This window comes from Clarias gariepinus, chromosome 5 (genome assembly GCF_024256425.1).
Source record: "Clarias gariepinus isolate MV-2021 ecotype Netherlands chromosome 5, CGAR_prim_01v2, whole genome shotgun sequence".
Classification (NCBI taxonomy): domain Eukaryota; kingdom Metazoa; phylum Chordata; class Actinopteri; order Siluriformes; family Clariidae; genus Clarias; species Clarias gariepinus.
This window is the reverse complement of record NC_071104.1, coordinates 23,269,857-23,288,970: the sequence shown is the minus strand read 5'-3', so window position 1 is coordinate 23,288,970 and position 19,114 is coordinate 23,269,857. Positions and strand designations below refer to the sequence as shown.

Sequence of the window (19,114 nt, the reverse complement as noted above, 5' to 3'; positions counted from 1 at the left end):
TGCGATCATCATCCTGGAATTTCAGTGATGTGTTTTACAGTACAAAAGGCAAACTGTTTCTGGTCATCAACTGACATTCTCTTTTTAAGTTGAGCTGTGTGTGCTTAAATGTGCAACCTGTTAAAACAATACAATCAAGCAATGCTATTGTTGGATGCAAAATTTTTTTGCTAGGGATTTTACAGTACAGTATGTCAAATATGTTATGTTCATGAAGCAGAATTTTAAACTGGTTTTGGCTCGATAATGATAATCAGCCATGGACTATCATTAAAATTTAAATAGCTATTTATAGTCAACAGAGGAAGGAAGCCTATATGTATAACATTTTCTCCATTTATTTTTTTGCAAGAAAGGTGACTGTAATTGTAATCCTAAATCCAGGACCTAATTTGTTCCAGTTAATCCAAAAGAAAACAACATAGCATTGGTCTTCCACACCATTTCATGTTCAAAAGGCCAGTCAGTAGCTGGATCAAATGTGCATGGCCTGCCTCTGTGCTCAGTGTGCAACTCCAATCAATGCATCTCCCTCCCTGAGAACAGAGTGCGGTGTAGCACAGTAAAAAATCAACAGCAGTTTACTAGCATTGCCATGTGGAATGGGAGGAAAACAAGATCAAAACACATAAAACCTTGGTTAGAGGACTGATCAAGAGGACCTGCAATGTAAAGTGTATATAAGCAAATAAAAAAAGGAATGAAATAAATCTATGTGATGTTCGATTAGTTAAGGCCTTCCACAGATGATTATTCCTTTTTGTTTGTGCTTAACCAAAGGAATGCATGGATTAACAGCACAATAGTGTGTATAAGATACTTCTTGAACTATGAATCTCTTTATTGGCTCATTACAGTTTACTATTTAGTATCAGTACTACTGTATAATCTCTAACAAACCAGGGCATTATTGTGACATAATGTTGATTTGATTAATCTTTGCCTTCAGCAGTTAAGCTCAAAATGCATCAGCTGCCAGCAAGACTTAAAAGACTCTAAAGATGGAGAGGGCAGCAGGGGTTAAATTTGGATTTGGATTATGGTGATAATGTGAGAACAGTGTAATTTGATTTATCATCTGACACTAGGAGTTGCCAAAATTCTGATGAAACAAATCTTCAGAAAATATGTTTGTGTTTTAAATGTTTTTTGTAATTTTTTTGGCATTCTTCTATGTCAGATTTGGCAAAAATATATACACCCAAACATACACTTTGCTGATAAACCTTTCATATGCACCTATTGTATTTGACTGAAGGAATTTGCTATTTGCACAACCAGTTTTAAAACATAACCATAATTAGGATTTTATGCTGCACAAATAACACTTACTTAATGTCAGTGTTTTAATAAACATTATAAACATTATAAAATGTAATATAAAATGTATTTTATTTGGTTAACTTAAATTTAGTGGTTAGCTGGTTAGCACTGTTGCCTTGCATCTCCAGGATCCGGGTTTGATTCCCAGCCAGGTACAATTGGTACGTGCTTGGTGGATTTTATCCTGGTACTCTACTCTGGTTTCCTCCCACAGTCCAAACACATGAAGAGTAGACTAATTGGCGTTCATAAACTGCCCGTTGTGTGTGAATGAGTGTGTGTACATACAGTATTTGTGTGTGCCCTGCGAGGAATTGCACAGAGTATACACTCCCTTGTGCCCTGAGATTCCTGAGATAGGCTCCAGGACCCTGTCCCCCACCCACCCACCGCGACCCTGTAAGCAGGATAAAATGGTATAGAGGATGAGTGAGTAAGTGAGTGAGTGAATAAACTTGCAGGTTATACTATAGTTTACGATAATGTAAGTGACTAAACTTGTTAGAATTGCCCTTGCTTAATAAGCATTCAACAATGATACGGTCTGTTGGGTGTATTTCCACGATGCAAGAAATCTGGACCTGTTTGTGTGGACAAATGAGTGTGCATATACAGTATGGTGCAGACAGGTCTAAAGACTTAAGGGCCCACACACATGCCATGACATTTATATCAGTTTGATGAATGTAAACTCGCTAGGTTTGTGTTTTAAATCCTGAATAAACAGAAAAGTTGTGTGTTCAAAATAGCTATAGTGATGCTTTTGTTCCACTATGGCTATGGCACAAGAATGCCTTGAGAAAATAACTATTAGGTTCACACAGTCTAATGCAGCTTATGGTTATGTGTCAACCTAGCTTAGACACGATCTGTTATACCTGTTTAGTCTCTTTAAAAACATGACGTTTAACATAGACTAAACTAGTGAGAAATGATATTGGCAGTGTTTCACATTCAGTCTAGAAATAGCCCAGCTACTAAAAACAAATCGTTGAGAACAGTTTGGAAGCACACAACCGCTCTAAAATACCATTTAAAAATGACACAAACATGAGAATTACTGTCTTTATTAATTTACATTATGCTGCAGTTTTCAATATATTGACAGGCCTGAAAATATATTCAAAACAGGTAATATCAGTGTACTTTAAACACATTAAACAGGAAATCGTTCCAGAACCTGGAGGTGTTGGCAGATATTCTGGCTATTCTAAGATCTGTAAGCTCTTTTTAGTTGATGTCTTGCTGTGAGACGATCCATAACCATCCATTTCATTGCAGCCCATTACTTTGTCTCATCAGAGGGCCAGCTAACCATCAGAGGAACTTAATGTAGGTCATGTAAAGCTTTCATGGGTGGACACTTGTATAGTACACTGATTTAGATTGGGTTTGATAAGTGGTGTCTATTCATGCTTAATTAATTGATTGGACTCAAAGGGAATCTGATAAGAATATGTGATTGTCTGGGAAAATTAATAACCAAGGGATATATTAATAACAAAAATAACACAGGAATTAAAACAATATCTGTGTGCTATATACTGTATAAAGTAAAGTAAAAACCTTTTTAAAATGTTTTGTTTTTTATAAATCCACTGTGTTACATTTGTTGCTTATGCCTTAACAGCAGGTATGCATTGTTCTGTCTTTTGGAATATCCAAGCTCAAGCATGGAAATATAGGATATTTTACCATTCTAATGGGATAAGCATGGCTCACTTAAGACATGTAAATTTTGAGCACTTAAAATCAAACATCTTGCAAAATGTTACATCGAAGTTTTACATACAGTATATGTAATGATATCACCTCTGCCTTAAAGAGCATCTACTTTTAAATCAAGCAACTCAAATTAAACACAAAGATTCTCAGGTTATGTGATCCGTATGAATCCAAGGACAGGTTTTTCCGCTGCACTTCATATCTGATAATGACTTGAGACAAGACACATCTATATGCTATTCACAGTGGAAATAGTTGGGGTAATCTACACGCCCCACCGGACGACAGCATGAAAACATCATAGTTACAGATTCAGTGACTTTCTTACACATTTGAAATATGGCACACAGAGGCAAGGACGCTCTTCAGGAGGTTGTGGACAGTGAGAAAGAATTGACCTTTTTCAGAAGAACATTGTGACTCTGCAACAGTTGCACTTTGAAGGCAGAGGATATTCCAGCAAGTTGTTACAATGTTATTAAGTCTTATATAATTCTTATTCTGATAATATAAAACTAATATTATTTTTTCAGACTATGTTCTTTCTTGTTTTGACTAGCTTTTGCAAGCTTTCGTGAAGCATTGCCTTTCAATGTCACTTACATGGTTTAGGTTAGCATATAGATAACATTGCTTATCATGCTAATATGATGCCTTTCTAGCTTACAGATTTTTGTGAATATTAGTTGTGGGGTAAATGGTCATAATGTATTTCACCCAGTTTAGGATAGCTTTAGCTTATAGTAGCAAATCAGTTTTGCTTATCTGACTCAGATATGGCTTATCTATAATTTAATTAAGCACAAACATTTAAGCTCATGGTTGCTAACCTATTGCATTATTAAAATAGCTTGCATTTACAAATATCTGCTTAGGTGCAAATGTTTAAAATGTGCACAGTATATACAAAAGATGTCTAGTTGATGGTGTTTGCTAAAATCTCAGGTGTAGAAGTTTAAGACGCACTACATACATATGGCCTATGGCGCATCATACTGAGTAAGTGCACAAATATATACAGATGATAATGTAACTCATAACCAAAAAAGTCATGGTACGGCACTACAAAAGCTTTTGTTGCATTTAAGCATGGCTATTAGTAATTGATGATGATAATAATAATATATAGTAGTTTCTTTTATTGTGCCATCAGCATGCTTATGTTTTTTCCTTTTTTTATAAGACGTTGTGACAGTAAAAATGATCAGGCACCTGACAGGGAAGATACAGACATCCCACTATGTCATGGAAAACACAGACTGATGATGACACAGTTCCACAGACTCGATTCCTGCCCGCATGGGGACCTGGACCATATCTGGGGTCTGGATTCTGGATGGCTGTCTTGGATTATTAAAGTGGATTAACACATTCAGGTAAGTGTCTGTTGTACGCACCCATTGTGCTTATACAGGAGACGCTGTGCAGAGGAGGGTGAAATCAAAAACACAGATATATATATATATATATATCTCACTGCCTGTCAGAATGTTGGTTACATGAATCTGTACAAAGGATATTTGGAGACAACATACACATGTCTGCTTTACCACACCAGACTGATTTGTAAGAGATTGGATGCAATCTCTTATTTAACAAAAATGTCCAACCACCGCCAAACATCTCTAGGAATTTAATGAGAAATGGCAAAAGAAAAAAAAATGTGTCTGTATAGATTGGTTTTGGTTTACATTGGTTTAGTGTGTGATATTTTCCTAAAAACTCTAATTAGTTTTTATGGTTTTATTTGGACAGAAAAGTGTTTATTTAAATGTCCCAAAACCTTTTAGTCAAACTAAAAGTGAAACTTTCAGAGAAACAAAATTCGAAGACAATCAAAGATGGAAAGTCAATAAGATAAGGAAAATTTCACAATTACACAACAGAGCTTTTAACTTAACTGGGCAATTCCTCATCTACAACCATCTTACAATGTTTTTCCTTTTTACTTTTTAGTCATAAAAGAAGGGTTATCTTTTTTGCTACAACTGTTTCCATTTCTGACTTTGTTTTCATTTTTATTAAAAATGAATGGGCCTATTTTAGTTTTACTGGAACCTATAAAAATTCATGAGTGATGCAACTGTAGTACTCTGTTTATGGTTTTTTCCACCGTCCTGAGCAAGACATAATATGTTGTAATATAAACCGATGAATATAATTTCCTCAGCTGCTGCTATCCTAACCGCTCAATTTAATTGTTTAATATTTTTATAGCCATCTGTCAAGGTAGAGTAGTAGAAGGCTATGGAAGCTACACCAATCTTCTGCTAATTCTGGGAAAAGATCTTATCTCTGTTTTATGTATTCTGTCACAGTGATTCAGGACTGGATGTATGAAGGTACTGATCATGGTGACAACTGAAAAAGCTGAGTGGCAGGGTGTTAATGTCATCCTAGCAAATAATTGAGCAACTATAAACACAGACACACAAAATGTTACTGCAATAAATGCCCTGAGGGAGGTGGACCAGTAGTGAATGTAGTCCACACCAATGCACACATAACCCATGTCCTTGAGTACCACTCAGTTGCATTAAATTTTAGCTTGACATCTTTGTCATGGTGGTATTACCTGACTGTATTAAGTCATTTTAAGTGCACTGGATTGTAATGTAATATTCATGAAAATGTCTCATTATCACATTGCACTTGCTGGGTAAGAACTGATAAAATCACAGTTCACAGTGGTTGACTGCAAAAACTTCAATCATAAGTGTTACTCATGATCAAAGTGAACAGTATGATGGGAATTATATAATGATTAATGCTAGGCATGATATACTGTGTTCATGTATTCTGGTACAGAGCTTTAATTATCTATGTAGAAATACAGATTAGGGACAGCATAAGAAAACTAAACTAACTAACTAACTAAATAAATAAATCCAGAGTCAGATTAAATTCAAATATTAGACCAATATTTATGCAGTTCTCTGTATTAAATTTTTTTTCCACACTATTGCCTAAGTTGCTTTTTCTTTGTTTGAGCCAGTCATTCATATTATTTCATTATACTCACAAGAAGATTTTTCACACATATCTGCAACCTGTTTTTTCCAAAGCATCTACTTTAGAAATGTTTACAGTACTGTATCTCTCGACTTTAATCTTTAGTGTTAGAAAACAGTGAGATTTTTTTAAAATTCTTTTTTATTTTTATTTTTCTGCAGTATTAATTTTAAGATGTACGTTGAATTTATCCTCTGATTGCTAGTTGTAGTGGATGTCCTTAGGCCTTGACCCAACATGCATGACATATGTACACCTACTCGCTGCAGTGTTTGATTACTCTCTAAGCATCTGAATCTTTCACTGATGGCAGAGACATTCTCAGTACACAAACCCCTCTTTTGCTCTTTTTAGTATCTGTATTGCTTTTTAGGTCCCCAGTGCAGTGTTTTGACCAGTTGTACCTGGTGGCATGGTATGAGAGGTATCAGAGGCCAGTCAAGACCTTAAGAGAGACCTTGAGCGGCTACACCACTGAAATTAGATTATGCCAGCTTCTGAAGTACCTCTTACGTATATGTTTAAATATTTATTTTATTTAGTTTGTTCATTAATATTTGATGTTTTGGTCAGATTTTAAAGATTGTAAATAACAACAACAACAACAACAACAACAATAACAACAACAACAACAACAATAATAATAATTATTATTAGTAGTAGTAGTAGTAAATAAGTAGAATATACACAAGTAAATAAGAATAAATATAATTTTATAAAGCTAGCATATTTAGATTTATATGTTTTTATAATTACAATATTACATAATAATTCTAATTATAATATTACATACAATATATTACATATATATTTACCTATTGCTTCATGAATAGTCTTAATAGTAGTTATCATTTAATCACTTGTTTAATTTAACAATAAAAAAATGTTAAATTTAACAATAACTAATTCATTATGTTATTTACTTTTATTTATTTATTTATTTTTCATTTCAAAATAAATTAATCCAATAATTTGTTTATTTGTTCTAAATGACAACCCACTATTTATCATTTGTTCGATCATCTAGTTCCTTTAGGGCTGGGGGTTCGAATCTCACTTCTGAGAGATTGAATCACTTTGTGTGCATGAAGCTTATATGTTCCCCTAGTGTTTGATGGGTGTTGGCTGACTGGCATGTGGTTTAGGCTAATTGGTGTTTCCAAACTGCCTGTAAATTCTGATTGTGTTAGTGTGCGCTTGTGCCCCCTGTTGGATTGGCACAAGTTGGATAAGTTCCCTACAGCCGTATCAAACTCCCACTCATACCCCCCTTCCCCCATCCCCCCGCCCCCCCCCCACCCCCTTCCCCCACCAACCAAACTCAGGATATTGTGGTAACATAAAACTGTCAGTCAGTAATGCTAACCTAATTCTGTGCAGGAAAAGATATGATATTTACCAGAGATGTTCACTACATTAAAATACATTTTTTAAATGATCTGTAAAAACAAAAAATACTTTAAATAAAAAACAAAACATGCTTCAGTATTTAAATGCTAACAGCAAACTCTTTTTCATCCGCATTTTCCCTTTTTCTCAAAACCCATTCATCTTTTTTTCATTCAGTCGATTTTTTAGACAATATTAAATATTAGGATGGAGTAAGACCGTTGAAGCCAGTAAGCATATAAAGTGATGAAAAATGACAAGGCAAGGTTAATGTAGTAGGTGTATGTGTGTGCATGTATCTCTGTGTGTGTGAATGTGTGTGTGTTTGTACATGTATATAGTTAATGGGCTGCTAGAAGCACGTGCTGATCTAAAGGATGGGGCGACCCCTCCATGCAGAGAGGGATTCTGTTTGCTCATCCAGTTGCCTAGCAACCTGACGTCATACATTTGCAAGGAGGAGATGAAGTGAAACAGGAAGGTTTCGTGTGTGTGTGTGTGTGTGTGTGTGTTTTAAATGTGTGTATATATATGTGACTATTAGAGTGCCTGTCTGTAGCCTAGCAGCATAATGTTTTAAGAAAAAAGAGATTACTTTGTTGCAATGCATATTATAATTTTTTGAAAAAATATAATTACATCTAATTCTCAATTAAAACTCTCTTTTCTTTCACAATGTATCAGTGATGTTTCATTTTATACATTTCACCATATGCTGCTCTGAAAACAATCAGGTCAAGGATAGTGCCAGCTCCTTCCTCTCCAGATATCCTCTTAAATCCCGTAACCGCCAAGCTGCCACTGTAGTGCCCTTGAGCAACCGTCTGTTCTCCAGATACACCACATTGTGGCTGAATCTGCCTTCTGACCCTAGTACACTTATCCAAAGAAAATAACTAAACTGTACCTTTATTTATATCTATGCAAATATATGTGTGATAATAATAAAACTTTTCATTTCTGAAATTGAAACAGTGTATGTACAGTTTTCAGAAGCTGTTCTTTGTGTTATTAAACTAGATCTTGTTAGAACAGGTTAGATAAGGTAAGATTTTATCTGGTTTATTAATATAATACGCTAGATTTAAACATACTGAGAGACAAGTTTGAGTGTAACCATGTTTAAAACATAAGAAGGGAGAAAAGACTCTCAGACAGAGTCAGCATCAACTATGCTATCATCCTCCAAAGCTCACCTCTATTCACAGAGATAATGAGCCTGAGTCATTCAGGTATTCAGACTACATAGAAAGAAAAAGAGGAATGAACATTTCCCTGTTGGACAGTCTTTCTTTCACATTTTATCTGTCAACTATCCTGGCAGTGACTACCATTCTCTGAATTTGGCCTGGCATTTAAAATTCATATTTTGTAAGTCTATTTAAAGGACAGAAAAAGACAATTTTTTTTTTATTTCTCCCTTTGTGTAGTCAAACAAGACTTTTTTTAATGATAGTCAAGTTCTGGGTTATCTTCTTCCGCTTAATTAAACAGTACTGTGGGTGTCTTGTAAAAACTGTCTTTTTGCTCGTTCTTGTACTCCATGTAATTTTCCTGATTTCCTATTCCAAAACCACTAACACATTATATTTTACCCAGTATGGTACAGTAACACATTTAAATCTCTTTCCACCACATCAATTTTATGTCAAGGTCTCTCTCATATATTCCCCTGTCTCTCACTTTCTGTCTATAGGCCTACCTTTACATCTCATTTCCCTCTTGCACAGGCAGACAGGTTTTTAATTACACTTTTGTTCATGTAGAATTTATGTGACTATGCCTCCTGATCACCTCTTTATGGCAGCCACACCCAGTAACTGCACAACACCGCTGATCTAATAAAAGCTTTTCTCTCATCCACTGATTATATTGCACAGTTTATGTAAAGTGGCAGAAACATACCACTTAAAATCTTAATGATGACAGTTACAGTATATCACCCCAAACACAGTTCCTAAAATACAGCTGCCATTCTATTTAGTGAATAAAGCACCATTTGCTAAATATTTAGTCCTAATGCAAGCATGTGCCCTATACGAAATTTTCTCTGAAACATTCTCCCTTATCAGGGGTTTTCCATTCTAATTTAAATAGCAGTTTCCAGTTAGCCCAATATTATATTTAACTCAAAGCATTCATAAACAGAACTGATCAAAGACAAGCAGTGTCCTGTAGTTTGTCCACACACAATATAAAAATCAAAAGTTAAATATTGTACATAGCTTCCAAATTTAGTTGGAACAGCAATATTACACTGTACTGCTGCTTGATATAATCCAGAGCCACCATTTGATCTCAATTCCTGCTTGGCATTTTAATTACACTGCATTTTCCATGCAACTCTCTCTAAAAAGCATCAAATGTACTTGTTTCCTTTTTACATTCTTTATGTAAAAAGGGTTGTCTCAAACCAAATTGTGTACATTTTTCATGAAAGTTCTGCCAACCTAATGGAATTTATTTCTTTGAATGTTATTCCTGAATCTCCAACCACTTTGCTGAAGATATCATCCCCATCCTACAACAGGGCCAACCGCATACATTACACAGAAGCCTAAAAAAGGCCAGGACAGATCATACTGTAAGACATTCACAGGCTAAGAGGCTAGCATTTTGGCTCTTGCAAATAAATGACCCATAAAGACAAACAGTGATACTGAAATAAATGCCTTCAGGCACCCAAACACACAAACAAAAGTAAATACTCCAGCATTAGTCAAGTTTTAGTATACTTTGGCTTGGCTGGTCATGATGATTTGTATTTGTAGTAGATTTAAGCACAGTGGACCGTAACGTAATATTCGTATTGCTAAATATTGTATGGGTTGTTATCACATTTTACAGAAGTGTCTGGGTAAGAAGTGATAAAGGAACATTTCACAGCCGGAAACATTAATCACAAGTGTTGCGCATGAAATAGTGAACATTGTGATGGGGGTTATAGTATGACTGATAGCAGGCATATCGTATTTAAGTCTACTAGTTTCCTGAAATGAAAACTGAAGTCCTGGATTGGGTAAACAAAACTTATTAGATCTTACAAACATTCGATTAGGTAAGAAAACAAATATGGCCTCTAAAAAGACCACCATTATATTGAATTCTCAAAATTGTTTTGACAAAAGGTGTTGAATAATGTTCTATAATGGTATGACATGGAAAGTAATTCAGCTGCAGGACACTACAAGTTTCTATTAATGCATTAAATTTATATAGTACTGTTATGAATAAATGTAAAACGTCAAGCTCTTCCTTTAAGTTGTCTGTCTCAGAGTTCAGGATAGAAAACATTGTGGTTTCTCATTAAAAAGAGAAGCTGCATTTTTTTAGAAGAAAAAAAAGAGAGCCTGGAGAGCATCTATAATATAAGTGATAAATGGGACAAATTTCCTGGATGTTATACAACATTAAACACAAATAAAAACTAAAAAAAAATGCATTGTGTGGTTCTTTGATAAATATTAATTTGTAATATTTGGTAAATTACTGTGTTGTGGGATAAATAACCCACTCTAGGCATACCATTATAAGAAATGAATGCATTTTGGTGTGATAATAGAGGCTATATTGCATAAGATTATGCCCTTTTGTTGATTAATTTACTAGAAAATATGGACAATTGTGTTTTATCTGTATAATTTATACCACTACAATAAGATTTAAAAATAAAACTCAAATATTAGTACTATCATAACCTTAAAACTTGAACAAATCAATATTTTTTAATAAAAAATAAACACTCATCTTTCAATAAAAACCCACAACAAAAGTGTTTTTAATCTCTATTTCTACTGAATGAGCTGAAGGAATTTTACCACACAGAGTAAAATTTTATTCCTACTGAAAACTGTATGAATATTCCTTTTATATTTTGCAGCAATTCTGCAGACCAAATCAGCTTAAACGTTCCAGAATAAAGAATGACACATTAGCAACCTGCATCCGTCTTTATCACATATCTGGCGTTTTGCTTGGTGTGTAAAGTTGTAAATACTGATTCACCCTTTTTTTAGTATGTCCGTAAGCGTTTTTAAAATAGCAACATTAATACTCTAGTGGTAAGCAACATTAAGGCACTGTTTAAAGAGAGTGAATTTACCACCACCTGTTTAGGGCTCTTGGCTAATGTGTGTGCTTGACTCGCCTGCTTTGGATAGGCAAAATACAATAACACAGAGCTGTGCTGTCACTCTGTTCAGGCAATATCACTCATTTTGCATCTCTACCCATTTTCACATTGTTTGAAGCATCTGTGAGTCATACTTATTCAAAACAAGCACAGTTTTATTATCATAATTTACTCATATGGTAGCTTTTTTGTTTTTTTTTCAGTCTTTTATTTTACATGAAATTAATGAATCATTCACATCCTGATATTAGATAAGCACCAACAAATGGATTATACACGTTACAGAACCTGTTGACCTGAAAATCCTGTCTTTAAGATAATATTTACTTTCCATGTGGTTGCCTTAAATGATTTTAATATTTTTTTCATATTATCTTTTTTTAATATAAACTAAATATATAAATTACTCAATTTCTCTTCTGACCATTCCAAGTGTCATAACTATTTTGTATAATTATTGAAATTTTCATATTGCATGATTTCTAAAAATTAACTGGTCTTTACATTAAAATCATACAAACTTATAAGAACTATATATATTAACTATATACATTATATAAGAAAATACATATTAGGATATTACAATCCTGTCATTTACTATCTTATGGTGTGAGTGTGTGTGTGTGTGTGCTCAAAAACACTGCAACTATTTTAAAAAAGCTTGTAAGGATGTCATGGAAACAGAAGGTATTTGGGTTAAGAGTGCAATTAGATGACAAAAACGCCACAAAAAAAAAGACAAATAGCCACAATCTGCACAGGCCATACTCCATTTCTCTTAAATTTGTTTAACCCTCTGCATAAGGTTTCTCCAATCTCAGTCTCTCTAAATGAAAATGAGAGTCAGTAAAGAGGTGCAAAATAAGACGGTGACTGGCGCAAAACCTGATGCACTCTCTGATAATACATAGATACTCTTTCTCTCTCTACTGTATATATATAAATACACATATATACACATAAATGCACCCATACGTGGTCTCACACACACACACACACACACACATACACACACATTTACTGACTGGTATCTTTATTTCTATTAACCGTTAATAAGTTATTTTAGTAGTTTACTAAGGGATGTTTGATACAAATATGTCAGCACGTGTCTCTTCCACTACAGATTTCAGTTAAAGTGAATTATATTAATTTTTTTTATGTGAACATTTTGGTCATGATCATGTGAAATTCAGAACATACTGAAAAAAGTGTCTTAGTAGGTAATTTAATTTATACTTAATATCTATGATATATAGATTCTTGTCCTTGTTAAGTTGACATTATTTCTACACACATTCATACATATATGGAGAGTTGTATATAAATAAAATGATACGGAGAGTAAAAATACTCTCCGTATCATATATTTACAAGACCTGAGATCAATATGTCATATGTTTGCACAATAAACTGTAATTAAGCATGGCAATTACATAGGTTTTTCTTAGACAATATCTGAGCAAGCAAGGCTTGTTAGTGATTACACCCTTCAAATGTTAGGAACATACATATTAGCCCTACAGGAGTATTTAATTAAAAACAAGACAAACTGGTTGTCAATGTTATAGTACACAAAGTGAAAATCCAAAAGCAAAATGGTTGAGCGATGTTTTCATCATAATGTACTGAAATCCATTCCCACAGACTCGATATGATTTGCTATTATGGTATTGATCTTTTTTGGTAATCTGCTATACAGCGTGCAAAATGTACACACATAGGTCTGATAATTTTTTGCAGTGAGGTGGCTACATAAACCATAGAAACATGAGATGATAACTACATGAGATCTACTACAAATATACAGTTATACTGACTAAGAATATAATGTAATATACAGTATTTATTTAAGCCACATACAGTAAATATGTGTAGAATTATCTGGGTAGATATAGCTTAATGTTACACTATCAATCTGCATAAAGTGTGCATGAGAGACATGTAAATATTTCAAGTTGTATGCACTTTTAGAAAAGCAAAACATGTAATCACCCTAATGAGAACCAAAATTAAACACGACAATCAGTTCCTAAATGCCTGCTCTCTGCTTGTAATAAGCCTTAGCGTATGCAGAGCACAAGTGTAATCACTACAGCTAAATGGTCACAAGGATGTCAGTCATCAGGTACCTATATTCTGTGTATCATTACAAAAACAGAAATGAATGAAAAACTAAAGTGGCTCATGGAAAACAAAAAGAGAAGACAGCAGAAAAAAAAGCACATCACATCCTACCTCTGGTAGTCGAGGTGATGATATCGGGAGCTTCTCATATGGTCAGAGAACAGACCCTCTCACAGGCATGCAGGCACGAGCAGAAAGCTACAGGCAGCAGCATGCACACAGCACTCGATCCTTTTTACTCAGTGGCAAAATCTCCGCCTTCCAGCATGAATTAATTAAACATCTCTCCTCTCGTGATTATCCATCTGCCGTTTCTATGCAATGCTCTGATGTCGGCTGCAGTGTGCAGAAATGTCTGTACTTTCTTTTCTGTCAGCCTGTTTACACAGAGACAACTGCTCTCCCTCTCTCACTCATGCTCTCTCTCTCTCTCTCTCTCTCTCTCTCACACACACACGCACGGTCGCTCACTCACTCTCTCGTGCTCATGCTCCCTTGCTTGTTTCCACCCCCACTCCATCGACAGTGCAACATCAGTGTCTGTCTAATAGGGCCAGTGTGACCACTGTGAACCAACCCAAACATCACAGCCAATGCCTCATTGCCCTACTCTTAGTTTTTTACATTTCTTACCAGGCTGTTTTGAGTACATGTATTTATCTGTTTGCCTATATATTTCTCTATACAAGGAATTAAAAGGAAATCATGCATGTAATGCAAGATAAATCCTGAATGGCAACCTAAAACCAAAATGTCCAGAGTTAATTCATTAATATTCTTCTACAGGCAGCAAGCTATTCGATCTTATTTTCATTTTCATATAATACACGTATTATCTTTTGCCACATCAGCAAAAAAGAAAAAAAAAAGACAAAAAAGACACATATTGCACATTTTCCTTCAAGCTCAGAGATATGCGAGTCATTGTATGTAGAAATAACATTACACTTATCACTGTGTTGTCTTTGTGAGAAAGAAATTACCAAATACCCCACCTAACACAGAATTTATATTCTTACAGTATATCATTCTCCCCAGAGTCCACTGTAAAAATAAAATATAAACATGCAATTATGTCAAACTGCTAAGATCCCAAAACATCGCTGATAATTACTTTTACTAATAAAATTCCATATAATAGTGTAAGTGCTGATTTATTGCATGCTTACAATATTTCTTCTTAACATTGACAAACATCCAGCAAATCTTTAAACCTAGCACAATGTCAAACTCATTCATTTAGTGGTATGAACAGTAAAAGCAGTAGTCATCGACAATGTACACAATCAACACCCACAAATGCCCTGTGCATAAAAGCTAGAATGCTGTGTCATGGCGGAACTGATGTGAATTATATAGTTATTTATTTTGTATCTGGATGTCTTTTTATGTGACAATAATTCCATAATATAATTATTAACTCCTCTCTTTGTAACAATCTAAAACAATGTATAATGCTGACACAACAAAAATCATCACTAATAAAGGTCTAAAATTAACACTTTTGTGCCAAGTCAATGACTGTCAGTAACTGGTTATCTAGCACATTTTATACCTGCAGAAAGTAAAAAGCAATAAAGCTTCATAAAATTTATTTAGGCAAAATCAAAATGTCTGACACAACCTACAACAGTATAATAAGTTTGATGATCAAAGTAGAAAATTTAAATACATAACAACTGATATCCAGGATGGAACACAATGGAACAAGATATTTTTACGTGACACCCCTTTGAGAACTATATTCGCCACTAGCACTCCATTGTTTAAATTGAAAAGCAGATGAATGGAAAAAAAAGCTCAGAAGTGCTCCTCCTCCAAGGCTTTGTTCAACAGCAGGCTTTTTTATACAACATAACTAAGATCTGTTTCATTTTATTCTTTTATTGACACTTGGTTTGTTTCTTTATTTCCTCAATTTTATTCTTTCATTATTGGAAATTTTTTTATTCACAAACCTGCCAACAAACATTGTATTAAACAAGAGTTTAATATAACAGGGCACAAGGTGCTAGTGACTTAGAATTAACCTTAGCACTGCAACAACATGCAGCATTATAAGAACAGATGTAAGGTTACCACGAAAAAAGCATTTAGCGCCATAAATTCTTTTTTTTACTGCCGTGAATGTGCGAAATAAGATATAAAACATCACAAGCAAAAGGACCGAAGATTGCTCGGAGGTAAAACAAGACACATCATTTTCTAGTTATGCTATCACAAGAATAAACTGCCAAAGGCACAGCAAAACAACCATGCACTGCAATGACATGACAAAAATCTAAATCATGACATAAGATAACAGTGCATATCTCTAGCTCTTTTTCTCCCACTCTGTCTCTATCTCCCTCTATTCTTTGTGTCTCAGTCTCTGTGGGACTTTCCCCGCTGCTGTGATGAGTGGAGCCTTGCTTCATACCAACAGAGCATTTGCTTTCACATCCTGTCCTGCTCTTATTTTCATCATTGTCAACTGGAGTAGAAAGTCAACATTACGCCAAGCCAGCATTATGAATGATGAAAAAATAGCCATGCTGCTAGCCTGTGTCAGCTGTACTGCCTATAACTGCATTTTAAAACCTATTCAAATAAATCCAATGGTTAAGAGTAAGTGGGCTCAATTTATCAAACTTGCGTTATATTCAGATGTTTGTCAAGAATGTTCTGTTCAATAACTGCAATGTCAATGATGTTAAATGACCAAATGATTACATCATTTATTTGCATCCATTGGACTTTTTTGGGGAAAAATTTTACCTCACTGTTTATTGCCAATTCTGACCAAATCCCAACCAGAGGGGGTTACCTATATCTGAGGCATATGAAGTTAAACACTGCATTTTTTTTTTTTATTAATGCCCAAGCTACAGTATGTTAAAGGACAGCTGAACTCGGAGGAAGGTACAAACTGCCCTTTTCACATGCATGAGTTCACAGACACCCACAATTGGTTAGCAACAGGGCAGAGAGTAAGGCCATTTCTCCCACACACAGAGCACAACCAAATAAGCTCTTTTAGACTCATGGCCATGGATGGCTATAGCACAGTTGTGATTTGAACTTGCAATTTCCCCATGACTGGGTGAAAGTTTTACGGTTGTGTGATTCAGAAGGCTTACATTTTATAGCAGTCTTTCTACTCAAAATTATACTCTAACTGTTATGACTTATTTAACATTGGTAAAACGGCATGATATTGCCATATATAAAGAGATTTCTTAAAATGATAATTCCATATTAACATATATTTTATTTCTCTCTTTTTCTGTGTGTGTGTGTGTGTGTGTATTGAGCTGAAAGACTAAAGTCACAGAAAAATTAAGACATATGTACTATTTTAGCCTTCTGTTTGTTGCTGCCTTTTAGGGTTAAAGAACACATGCATCGATTCATTCACAAAATAAACTTAATGTTTTTATATAGAACCATCCAATGTAAGAGAGATGCTGGATGATTGAATAGGATTTATGTTGCCTTATATGTGGACACATGCTATTAGTTCTTACACCTGCTATAAATAGCCTGAGTTAATAGTTTCTAGGACACCCATGGTGAGTGGTTTTGTTCTTGTTCAGGGTAATCCTTTATATTTATGGACAGTGCATGCAACATATGTCAAAATCTGCACTGTAAAAGGCCATTGTTGACTTGAGAAAAAAAACATTTTTCGAAGGGAGAACTAAGAAAAGGTGCAAATTCTGGATAGAATGTTACAGTTTCTTTGATTTCTTTTCTTCCACACATAAATAAAACCTTAAACATAAATGTAGCATATGCTTGAGAGGCCAGACAGCCAACTATGTAGATAAATTACACTAATCAGATACATATACACAGCTAAAAGGGTCAATTAATCCAGAAGGACTCAGGAAGTATAAAGTAATTCTATGAAGAGAAAGAGGACAGGTGTCGATACATGGAATGAAATGTGTTATATCTGATAAAGTACTCTTAACATGAAATATGTTCACAAATGTTTAAAAAAAAAATTAAGGTCTTTTTTTTAACTTGTTTCATTAAATATTGCATAATACAAATTGTTATGCTTTAATTAACTTAGCTACATACGTACATTATATATACTGTATTCTGCATCCACATCACTGTACACTTTATTGTGTACATCATTGTGTGTGTATATATACACTTTCTCTCTCTCATTCCCAAATGAAAAAAAAGTATGCTAAGTATATTAAATCTTAGCATGCCAAAGCATACTTAAGTGTATTTGCAGCCAGACTAATGACTAGTATACTTGAAGTTTTCTTTTTTGGAACATCTAATTATGTACTAAGTGTATTTACGTGTTAATTAAATTCTACACATCAGTATACTTTCTTGTGCTAAAGTGGAAAACTTTAGGCATACTTAGTACACTTAAAGTATATGACTGTGTATGAACTAACATATGTACTTGACAGTAGTTATTAAAATGAAAGTATATCTCTAATGTATTATTACATTACAGCAATTATTTACTGTGTTACAAATACACAAGTAATATACCATAAATATATTCTTATTGCAGCAATAACATGCTGTTATACTTCCGCTAATCTACTACTATTTATTGAGCGCACACAAGACATAGAGTTCAAATGCACATAAATGAGTCTGAATGCGCAAAAAGTAAGTTTTAGCATGCAAAAACATGTTGGAAAGCGCACACACGAAAGATACATAGAAAGAGAGAGGGGTACACTAAACATAAGCATGAATAAGTACATTCAAATTTAACCAAAATTATACTGAAAGTATTGTGTATTAAAATTTGTATTCTAATATATACTTTCTGTACAATGTTACAATGATTATTTCAGCATATCTTTTTCATTTATAAATCGAAAAACAAAGTTTAAATGAGTGTGCTTTGGAAATTACACTGACCTGTAACATATTTTTGGAAAATGTACTATAATACAATTATTTCAAAGTTTTATTCCAAAAATTGGTAACAGCATGATATTAGTATACTTTTTATATATTAACTGATGCTACACTTTTCTGTTAGTATATTTGCAATGTACTATAAAAGATTTAAATATATTTGTAATACATGAAAGTGTACTTTGGACATGTTCAGAAGAGAGATGTGAGCAGATAGAAGGATGCTGGGGTTGGAACTGCCAGACAGGAGGTCTAAAGGAAGACCAAAGAGGAGATTTATGGATGCAGTGAGAGAGAACATGAAAATAGTTGGGATGAAAGAAGAGGAAGCAGAGGATAGAGTTAGATAGAGACAGATGATTTGCCGTGGTGACCCCTGAAAGGGATTAGCCGAAAGACAAAGAAGAAGAAGTACTTTTTCACTGGGTTAGGTTTGGGGGGGTGGTGGCCTTGTACAGTGTGTCTGTCAGTCTATTGAAGCGCACAAGCATGCAAACACACACACACACACACACACACACA

The 19,114-nt window shown here is 34.3% G+C and overlaps 1 protein-coding gene across 5 annotated transcripts in view; it reads right to left on the bottom strand.

Annotated features, from left to right (window-relative positions):
- Positions 1-19,114, bottom strand: part of LOC128523904 (diacylglycerol kinase beta) — a 94,409-nt gene that overhangs the window by 63,713 nt on the left and 11,582 nt on the right. For 2 of the 5 annotated variants that reach the window (XM_053496092.1, XM_053496094.1), the window contains exon 1: positions 13,817-14,196. The exons of 1 other annotated variant lie outside the window; for it this stretch is intronic. The gene's annotated coding sequence lies outside the window, so the exon portion shown is untranslated. Of the gene's footprint in view, positions 1-13,816; positions 14,197-19,114 lie in introns of those variants that run through there. 2 more of the 5 variants (XM_053496096.1, XM_053496095.1) reach the window with 2 other exon arrangements.